At 35.7% G+C, this 10,979-nt stretch overlaps 1 pseudogene; it reads right to left on the bottom strand.

The window, feature by feature from the left end:
* Window positions 1-1,260: 1,260 nt before the first annotated feature.
* On the bottom strand, window positions 1,261-10,751 carry LOC132028870 (tigger transposable element-derived protein 1-like; annotated as a pseudogene).
* Between the last annotated feature and the right edge of the window lie 228 nt (window positions 10,752-10,979).

Below are 10,979 nucleotides of genomic sequence, written 5' to 3'. Positions count from 1 at the left end.
TTGTTGACTCATGGTTTTGGAAGTATGAACTACAAGGGGTAACTTGTTCTCAAAGTGGGAGGAAGGGAATCCTGTTTGTTCAGAAAACACCTGAATCTATAATCTCAAATATAATATTGTAGCTGTATGTATTTCTAAGGATAAAGTACTCATTGATGAAAGACCAGCTCCATCCCTCTGGAGAAGTATTCCCTGAATTTAAAGGATATCTGTCTTATGACATTAGCTGATAGTGATTTGACTTAAAGGGATGGAGCCATAGCATTGATACTGGAAGAGGAGCAAGGAGGAATGGCCATAAAGATGTTCAATATGTGATCAGATAACTTAAGCCCTCATATTAGAGATTCATGCATAAGCATGGGAAATTTAATTGCTCAGGGGATTTCATTAGAGTTCTGTACCCCTCTTCTTCTGGTATTCATCAGACTGATTATTTATTTCCTTTCATTTTTTTGAGAGAGAGAGATAGAAAAAAAGCAGGCATGAGCACAGGCAGACAGGCAAAGCAAGAGGGGAGAGAGAATCCCAAGCAGGCTCCACATCCAATGTGGAGCCCAACATGGGCGTTGATATCATGGCCCTGAGATCATGATCTGAGCTGAAGTCAAGAGTTGAATAGTTAACTCACTAAGCCTCCCAGGTGCCTAAGACTGATTCTTCCTAAAGAAACACACCATTACCTTCAGACTCCTGTGTGACAATCTGAAATATTTGTGACTGATATTTCAGCTGTGATTCAAGACTGTATTGCTTTCTTTATAAATGTTCTCTATCTTGACTGTATCATTGTCTACATACTAGTCATAACTTTTTTTTTATTTTTTTTAAAGATTTTATTTATTTATTTGACAGAGAGAGATCACAAGTAGGCAGAGAGGCAGGCAGAGAGAGAGAGGAGGAAGCAGGCTCTCTGCTGAGCAGAGATCCCGATGTGGGACTCGATCCCAGGACCCTGAGATCATGACCCGAGCTGAAGGCAGCGGCTTAACCCACTGAGCCACCCAGGCGCCCCCATACTAGTCATAACTTTAGCAAGATGTTACTATTAGGGGAAATTGTGTTAAAGATATATGGAATCCTCTGTGCATCATTTCTTACAATTGCATGTGAATATACAATTATTTCAAAAGAAAAGTTTGGTTAAAGAAAAATCAATGAGTAGTGACAATACAACAATCATTTATTCTTTAAAATTTTACTAATTAGATAGGGTTCAGCAAGTTTTAAGCGATGTCAACTGAACCAGCCAGACGAGGATCAGTAAAATTCGGTAGCAGCCAGTCCAGTGACTGTCTCACATGCTGGAAGTTGGCTGGCTTGCACATTGTCTGGGAGCTCAGGTGAAGTTGTATTCTCTTTCATGTATATCTTTACTATGGCTGCTTGGGCTTCCTCAGACTGTGGTGGCTGGTCTCCTAAAGAAGGATTTGGAAGGTAAGAGACTTGAATGGCTTCTTTGGATGTACTCACATGAAACTTCTGTTTCCAGTTATCAAAGCAGCTATTGATATAGCATAAATAAAACTCAACTTCTTGAATGGAGGAGCAATATAGGTGCCCAGGAAGACATACAATTGATTGGCTTGTATCAGAAGACCTTTCAGCATCAGTGTGCCCTTTGTCCATAACAACTGAGTTTATTTTAAAAATCCATTCTATCTCCTGTCAGCAACATGAAGATGACTGCCAAGAACTGTGAAGGGGTCTGAGATTTTATATTACTTATAAGCTAACAAATTAGTCTGTCACATTTTATAGATGCTGTAAAACTTCTTGTAAGAAACAAAGAAACATGAATCAACTTATATCAATAGTAGTAAGTCAGAGTATCATCGTTCTCTGTGTTAGGATTTTTAAGTCCTAACTTCTTTGGGGTGAAATGTCTTAAGATAAGATCATGTTGCACATGGGTTTGAGATACTAGTCTGGTACCCAAAACCAAAGGCTTAGCCCTTTTGGGACTGGCTGCAAACAACCCACTCCCTTTACTCTATCCTTGCCTCTAGGAAGTAAGGGCTAAAGGAAATAAATCCTGCTGTGGTGGTCTGGACCTACCTCATTTCCTATGTACCTAGACAAACTTCTCAGTGTAAGAAGATGTATAAGGCATGCATTTTGGAATACTTAAAAGGAGGTAGAATGTAATTTTAAAATCCTTTTAAATGAAAAGATGAGGAGCTCCTGGCTGGTTCCATTGGTTAAGTGTCTGACTAGATTTAGGCTCAGGTCCTCTTCTCAGGGTTGTGGGACTGAGTTTTGCATGGGACTCCATGCATAGTGGAGATCTGCTTGAGATTCTCTCCCTCTCCCTCTGCCTCTGCCACCACCCCTGCAGGCATGCACACACACTTTCTCTCTCTATCAAACAAATAAATAAGTCTTTAAAAAGTACATGGAAAGAATAATTTGTAAGAAAATTAAAGAAAAAGTTCAGATGCCTATACAAATGAGGGAATTCAAAAGCAGTAGGGTAAATGTCAGAGCTGGTGTATGTATTATATCAATCCCAGACGGCTAGAGGTTGATTGAAAAGCTATTTCATTCCTCTACAAAATAAAGTTACTGAATAAAAGAGTATCCCTCAGGGCGCTTGGGTGGCTCAGTGGGTTAAGCCTCTGCCTTCGGCTCAGGTTATGATCTCGGGGTCCTGGGATTGAGTCCCGCGTCGGGCTCTTTGCTCAGCAGGGAGTCTGCTTCTCTCTCTCTCTCTCTCTCTCTGCCTGCCTCTCTGTCTACTTGTGATCTCTCTGTCAAATAAATAAATAAATAAATAAATCTTTAAAAATAAAAAAAAGAGTATCCCTCTTTGTCTTCTTTCTCCCTTCTTTGGATCTCTTCTGAGGGAAAAAGTGTCTTTTTGCCTCAGTACAACTAGACCAGAAAACCTAGATTCACAGGCACAGTTAAATGTTGTTTGTTTGTTTGATATTTGTAGTGTATTATTTTATCTTATTTTGTGACAAAATCTTTGTAGCTCATGGATACATTCAAAGGCATATCTTGGAATCAAAGTTATGTCTTAGAACATCGGTGATTTAAAAATATTAGCTGTAAAATAAATAATTTTTAGCAAAAATTTATTTTTTTAAATTTTTTAAAAAAAATAATTTTTAAAAACCTAATAAATATTAGCTGTAAAAATAAACAGGAAGAGATGAATCAAAAATTATTTTCTTGTATATTAATAATGTCCTCATACTGCCTTTTACTATTTCATTACTTAGCTTTAGATTTTAGCAGTATACAGGAATTGGTTGTTTTCATTTTTTTCTATGAAACTATAGTTAATCACCATATGTGGAGCTGGGAATATTCTCTCTGACTCTTTACTTATCAAGCTGTTCAGTTTTGAACAAGACAATTAACCTGATTTTGTTCAAAAGCACATAGTGTTTAAGGTGGGGTGCTTTAGATACAGACAAAAAGGGCTTTGGATCTTTGATTCATTCCTTATGACCCAAATTGGCTTTGACAAACAATATAAAGTCTATTGATAAACAGTTTTCTTACATTTAAAATGTAAAAAATAATACCTACCCAATAGTTTTGTTGTAAGCACTTCTCATAATAATACATAAATACTTAGTAAGGTAATTAAATGTAAGAGCCTAATAAATATTAGCTGAGGTATTTTAATATTTCAGTTATTATTAATACCTATCTCATAAGGTTTTTGAAAGGATTAGTTAAATGTACAAATGTACAAATATTTATTATTAAATATTAAATATTTAATATTATTTAAAGTATATCTCATGTTTTTTAAAAAGATTAGTTTTCCTTCCCTTTATTGTTCCTAATCTGCTTACAATCATCAGTAGGAATATATGATTCTCTGTAATTATTAAAACCAACCTACCAACCAACAAACAAAAGAACTATTATAGGGTAAATTAGGAAAATGAAGCATTTAAATAAAATGTACCTGATTTGTTTTAGGATTGAATCTTAATTATTGCATTCATAAGGACTAATTTTAGTGGTCCATTTTACTGATAAAGAGAAAAGTTAGGTAGCTTGTGTGTACGTACACAATACAGATGGAAAAGTTGTGGGGTATAAACTGGGGAAGACTGCTTTTAGAACTTGTAGTATTAAACCAAAGTGTTACAGCTCTCTTGGTTTGCAAGCACCCTAACTGATGATGTAAATTGTAATGAGGTCTCTGGTAGCCAGAATGTAGCCATTAGCATGTTCATGTCAGTCTGGCTTAAAAAAGCATTTGCTAATTTATTTGCATATTTTTACTTAGTCACAATTTTGTCAGTTCTTTTCATTATTCTTGTACAAGTTCTTGATGGTAAAAAAAAACTTTAAAATTGGTTTAATATCACACTTTTTAATATCTTTCCCAATTATACAAGATAAAATTAATAGCTATTGCAGGACATTTCCAGGAGAGATATTTAAAGTCATACCACTAATTGTTTTTTAGATTAGTTACAGAAAACAATCCATGTACTATTTATCCATCAAATGATTAAGCTCAAGGCCTTAAGTAAAATTGCCTACTTGTGAATATTATTTTTGACAGTCACTTTTTAATAAAATCTGTGAGCATTGCATATATCACAAATGTAAATTAAGCATATTCTTCATTCACTAAGAAATATTCATATGATCAAGGTTTGGCTATAATCTATTGACCAGAAAATCCTTTGTAATTACTAGCTTCTCTGGTACTTACAATCATAGTTTTAATATTCGATCATTATTGTTAAATTCTTTAAAAATTAAGATGATACTATTTCCAGGATTTTAGAAGCATTTCAATAAGCCATGGCAGTATATGGGCTGCATATTGGCTATAAAAATGACAATAGTTACTGCAGGGAACTGAATATCATTCTCATATTTCCACAAAATTATTTAATTAGTCCTTATATACTGTATCAACAGGACTAATTGAGGATCTAAGGATAATATTGGGAAAATTCACATTTTTAGAGAAATGCAGGAGTTTGTGAATATATATATGTATACATATATATATAGGTATATATATGCAATATATATATGCAATGCGGGTGTGTGTCTCTTTCCTTTATTAATAGTTTGATATACATATTTGTTAAGAGTTGAATGCCACCTGAAGTCATAAAACAACACAGGCATAGTGACATATTATATTATATTCCAGTATATCACGCTTTGGCTATTTTGAGAAAGTCTATTTGATGAAAACCAGGAAAGGAAAACAATAGGTAGCAGAGAAAGGAACACTTCTGAATTTTCTCAGCCGGCAGAATGGCTTTTTATGGGAAGCCAGAGAATCTTATCTGCGAACAATTTCCATTCGATGCAGTTATTTACTTTAGTCACAAACCCTTTCATATGAATCCAAAAATACCTTTTATGGTCGGCTAATGTGAATTAATGGTGAAACCACTAGTGGCCCAAGCGAATGACTGTGGTTCACCTCACTACTCTCTGTCACCCAGAAGCTCTTTCAGTGTGCCAGTACATTTCTAAATCTCATTTGGTCCTACTTGGGACCAGTGATATTTATTTACCAGCAGGTAATCAAGACATAATTTTCATCTGTAGTTATCACCAACATGAGTCTCTAATTTACCATTCATCCAAACTCTTCATTGATCAGCAACAAGGTACAAAGATTTATGCTAGGGATTGGAGAGCATGGGGGAAAACTCATTTTCTGTCCTCCTTCCTGTCTAGTAGGAGGAAGCTAAAAGGAGCTCTAATAAGCTAAGACAAAATTAAGTGGTCTTAGAGGTAAGAAGAGAGAGTAGAGTGGCAATGTACAAGAGCTGTGGACCCAAATGGGGTTTGGCTCTCTCCCTCAATAAATCATTCAGCCACTATTGCAAAAATACAGTGTAATAAGTGTCCTTATAAGCTGAGCAGCTTGCAACATCAAACATTTTTCTCATTCTGCAGGACATCTGGGCTTTAGCTGATCTAGAATTTGCCCCTCCCCAAATCCTGGAATCGGCTCTAGATTGTGCATTGGTTTCAGGTTTACTCCATATTTCTCATCTCCTTGGAGAAATGACTTTCTGAGACATGTTCTTATTACACAAGAAAGTCATATGACCCCGGGTTTTTGCAATATGAGCTTTATATATTTTATTTCTTTATTTTTTCTTTGAGATCATAATTTTATTTCCTTTCAATATATACCCAGAATTGGGATTCCTAAATCATAAGATAGTTCCAGGGTTTTGTTGTTGTTGTTGTTTTAATTTGTTTTCAGTGTAACAGAATTCATTGTTTATGCACCACACTCAATGCTCCATGCAATATGTGCCCTCCATAATACCCACCACCTGGCTCTACTTCTAATAGAATCAAGTTTTCTTTATGAGAGAGACTATTTAAGAAGGCTCTAATGTCCAAATGTCAAGGATAAGATGCGTGTAAAAGAAGAACCCTTCCTGAACCCTTCCTCTCTCCCTTCTTCTACAATCATTATGATGATGGCACACTATTTTCAAATCTTTTGTTAGTATTACAACGTTGATGACCTTGGAAGGTTGTATTTCACTTCTCAGAACTCCTTAATTTGGGGAGGTATAAATTACTCTGGATCACACTTTCAGACAAGTTAGAGTAAATCAAACCATTCTAAGAAAAATGTTACAGACTTTGAGATGTTGCAGTCTCGAGTCTAGTGAGAGGTAAAATCTTAAGGAGGAAGAACAGATGGTTTAGAAAACACTTTCACCATGATGAGGAAAGTTTAAATTTTCTTAGGAGTAAGGACTGATATTAAATTTTCAGTTTTTTCTCTTATACTGGGCTGAGTTATTTTTCTCTTCAAATACTACATGCCCACATGTAAAGTCTGCATCACACAACCAGCTTCTGTAATTTGACTTGGAGGAATGAAGGAATAAAAATTCTGGGCAGTATAGATCAAAGTAGCCATAGAAGAAAACAGGAGTTGCAAGATGCAAGACAGTTTGAGGAGGTGAAAAATTTGGCAGCTGGAAGAAATCACAATGAGAGGTGAAACTGTAAGAAAGTTAAGGCTCCCAAAGAATCTTGGATTCAGAGGTATCTCCAAACTTCCAGCATTCTTAGTTTCCCTTTGTAAACTCTACTTCTCCCAACTGGTAGGCCCACAAACCCATGGTCCTTTAATTCCCATTAAGTGGAGGAGGGAGATTCATATACTTCTTTCATCATTATAAAAACCGCTGCTCTCACCAAGATAGCCATAGTTCCTTGGGTATGGGATCTTCTTGGATATTTGGTGTCTTCAACAGGGACAGGACCATGCCTTATTTGTCCAAAGGATCTCCCGTGTCTAGCTCAATGGCTCACCAAGAATGCTCTCTCAGAATAAGACATCTACTGGGTTTCTCTTCTAGTTGGCTTGCAATGCAGTAACAGCATGCCACAGACTGTGTTGCTTAAGCAATGGCCTTTTTTTGTTTTATTTTGTTTTCACAGTTCTAGAGACTGGAAGTCCAAGATCAAGATGTCACCATTTGGTTTCTGGTGAGAGTGATCTTCCTGGCTTACACATGTCACCTTTCACTGTCACCTTTCTTCATGTGGCCTTTCCTCTGTGTGTGTGTGTGTGTGAAGAGAGTTGTGAAAAAATATATATATCTTTAATTTGTTTTAACATTTTATTATTTTTTCAGCTATTACAATAGCTAATTTGGTATTAATATAAAATATCTTGTGATCTTTACTTTTAAAGACAATAGTTAACTATTCCAGGTAACTATTCCATGGAATGCCTCTAATATTATCATGCTAGAACTGGAGGAATTTGATGTAAATTTAAAAAACAACAAAAAAAAAGTGTAGTGTTTGCTTTTTTATAGATGTTATAGCCTTTATTTTTTTCTTATTTATTTTTAAAAAGATTTTATTTATTTATTTGTCAGAGAGAGTGAGCACAGGCAGACAGAGTGGCAGGCAGAGGCAAAGGGAGAAGCAGGCTCCCTGCTGAGCAAGGAGCCCAATGTGGAACTCCATTCCAGGATGCTGGTATCATGACCCGAGCTGAAGGCAGCCATTCAACCAACTGAGCCACCCAGGTGTCCCGTTGTTGTAGCTTTTAAAAAACAGTTATCACTTATCTATTCTCTCTCTCTCTTTTTGGTATAAACACTAAGATGTTCCTTTGAAGGTCAGAAATATGATTTATCAGTGAGATAAGCTTGCATTGGGTTTAAGCCAGGGAACTTGCTTCCTAACTTATTCTAAGACTTCATAAACATACATTTATGTAGGATAAACCATTTTGAGAAAGAAAATAAGTTTATGAAAATCTAGAAGGAAACACTATTTTATTGGTGTTATTTTTTGTTTGTTTCTGTTTTTGCAGAGGTGGCATTTTTTAATGTAAATGAAAGGATTTTCTAAATTGGGGATAGGCCATTCCTCCAAATTTACAGTCTCTTTCAAATGTAAAATTTTGAGGAGTTATTTGATTTTTAATTATTTTGGATGAATGATAATTAACATGTTTAATTTTATACTATTTTAACAATATAACCATTATTAATAAAAAGCAAACACATTCTATACTCATGCATTATGCTCAAATAGCACAAAATTACTGAGTTCACTCAACAGCTATAAAGCACACAGTAAGTTATTCTGGGATTAACTTTTTGTGTGAAATAAATATAGCTGTGAAGCCACAAAGAATACTTTAATGACTACAGGCAGACCATTTGGTTGAAAATACAAGTGAGTTAACTTGTCAAGTTTTCTTTTTGTTCTTTCAGTTGCTGGGTAGCTATCAAAGACTAAATACATTTCCATCTGTGAACAAGTATAATCTATTGATATATGCACACTCATGAGATAGGAAGAATCACAGATGGGAAATTGAGACATGACAGATTTAGAAAGGCTTTCCTTGGTTTGGGGTGGCTGTGGAAACTTCTTTAAAAAAGATAGTAATGAAATTTCCCACATTAATTGACTTCTTGACAAATAATTTCTCTGTAGCATGCAGTGCTATTTGATAGCCTTTTACCCAAAGTGGAACTTCTTTCAGAATTGGAGTCAATCATCTCAAATCGTGTCACTGCTTTATCAACTGAGCTCATGTAATGGTCTAAATCACTTGTTAGCATTTCAACATTCTTCACAGCATCTTCACCAGAATTAGACTCCATATCAAGAAACCACTGTTTTTGCTTATTCGTTTGAAGCAACTCCTTATCTCTTAAATTTTATCATGAAAATGATAAGCAATTCAATTCCATCTTCAGGCTCTACTTCTAATTCTTGTTCTCTTACTATTTCTGCCACATCTGCAGTTTCTTCCTTCACTGAGGTCTTGAACCCCTCCAAGTCATGCATTAGGGTTGACATAAAATTCTTCCAAACTCCTATGAATGTTGATATTTTGACCTCTTCCCATGAATCACAAATGTTCTCAATGGCATCTAGAATAGTGAGTCATTTCCAGAAGGTTTCAATTTACTGTGTTTAGATCCATGACAGGAATCACTATCTATGGCAGTTAGAGCATTATGAAATATGTTTCTTAAATAATAGGACTTGAAATTAGAAACTACTTCTTGTCCATGAGCTGCAGAATGGTTGTCGTGTTAGCAGATCTGAAAACATAATTAATCTAGTACCTCCCTATCAGACCTCTTGAGTTACAAGGTGCATTGTCAGTTAGCATATTTGTAGTAGTAGCATTTTGAAAGGACTTTTTTTTTTTTTTTCTGAACAGTAGGTTTTAGCAGTGGGCTTAAAATATTCAGTAAACTATGTTGTAAAAAGATGTGGTGTCATCTAGGCTTTGTTGTTCCACTTATAGGGCACAGTTAGGGTAGATTGAACACAATTCTTAAGGGCTTTAGGATTTTCAGAATGGTGAAAAAAATGAGCATTGGTTTCAACTTAAAGTCACCTGTTGCACTGGTCTCTAATAAGAAAGAGAGTTAGCCTATCCTTTGAAGTTTTGAAGCAAGGCATTGACTTTTCTTAACTAAGAAAATCCTAGGTAGCATCTTCTTCCAGGAGAAGTCTGTTTCATCTACATTGAAACCTGTTTAGCATAAGCACCTTCATTAGTGATTTTAGCTAGTTCTTCTGGGTAATTTGTTGCAGTTTCTACACCAACACTTGCTGCTTCACCTTGCACTTTGATGTTGTAGAAATTGCTTCTTTCCTTAAATCTCATGAGCCAACCTCTGCTAGTTCCAAGCTTTTCTTCTGCAGCTTTCTCACCTCACTCAGCTTTCACAGAAATAAAGAGGGTTAGGGCTCTGCTCTGGATTAGGCTTTGGCTTAAGGGTGTTTCTGGTTCGATTTAAGTAGACCACAAAAACTTAATATCAGCAATAAGGCCATTTCATTTTTTAATTATTCTTGGGTTCACTGGAGTAGCATTTTTAATTTCCTTCCAAAAATTCTCTCCTGGGACTCTTGGGTGGCTCAGTCAGTTAAGCATCTGCCTTTGACTCAGTTATCCCAGGGTCCTGGGATCGAGCAATGCATTGGGCTCCCTGCTGTTTGGGAAGCCTGCTGCTCCCTCTGCCTTTCTCTCTCTCATAAATAAATAAATCACATATATCTATCTATATATATATATATAGTTATATGTATGTGTGTGTGTGTATTTTTTTTTAAAGATTTCTCTTTTGCATTTGCAATTTGGCTATTTGGTACAAGAGGGTTAACTTTTTGCCTGTCTTGCCTTTTGAACTGCCTTCTTCATTAAGCATAATCATTTCTAGCTGTCGAATTAATGTGAGACATATGAAACAATTTCTTTCACTTGAACACATAGAAGCCATTGGAGGGTTATCAACTGGCCTAGTTTCAATATCTTCGTGTCTCAGAGAACAGGAAGGTCAAGGAAAGGGGTAGAGATGGCAGGGGGCTAGTCAGTAGAACAGAACACACACAACATTCATTGATTAAATTTGCCATCTTATATAGGCATGGTTCATGCTGCCTCGAAACAATTACAATAGTAACATAAAGATCCCTTATCACAGATCATCATAACAAATATAATAATA

This window comes from Mustela nigripes, chromosome 1 (assembly GCF_022355385.1).
Source record: "Mustela nigripes isolate SB6536 chromosome 1, MUSNIG.SB6536, whole genome shotgun sequence".
NCBI classification, from domain to species: Eukaryota; Metazoa; Chordata; class Mammalia; order Carnivora; family Mustelidae; genus Mustela; species Mustela nigripes.
Note: the sequence above shows the minus strand (reverse complement) of the source record. Positions and strands in the feature narration are given on the sequence as shown.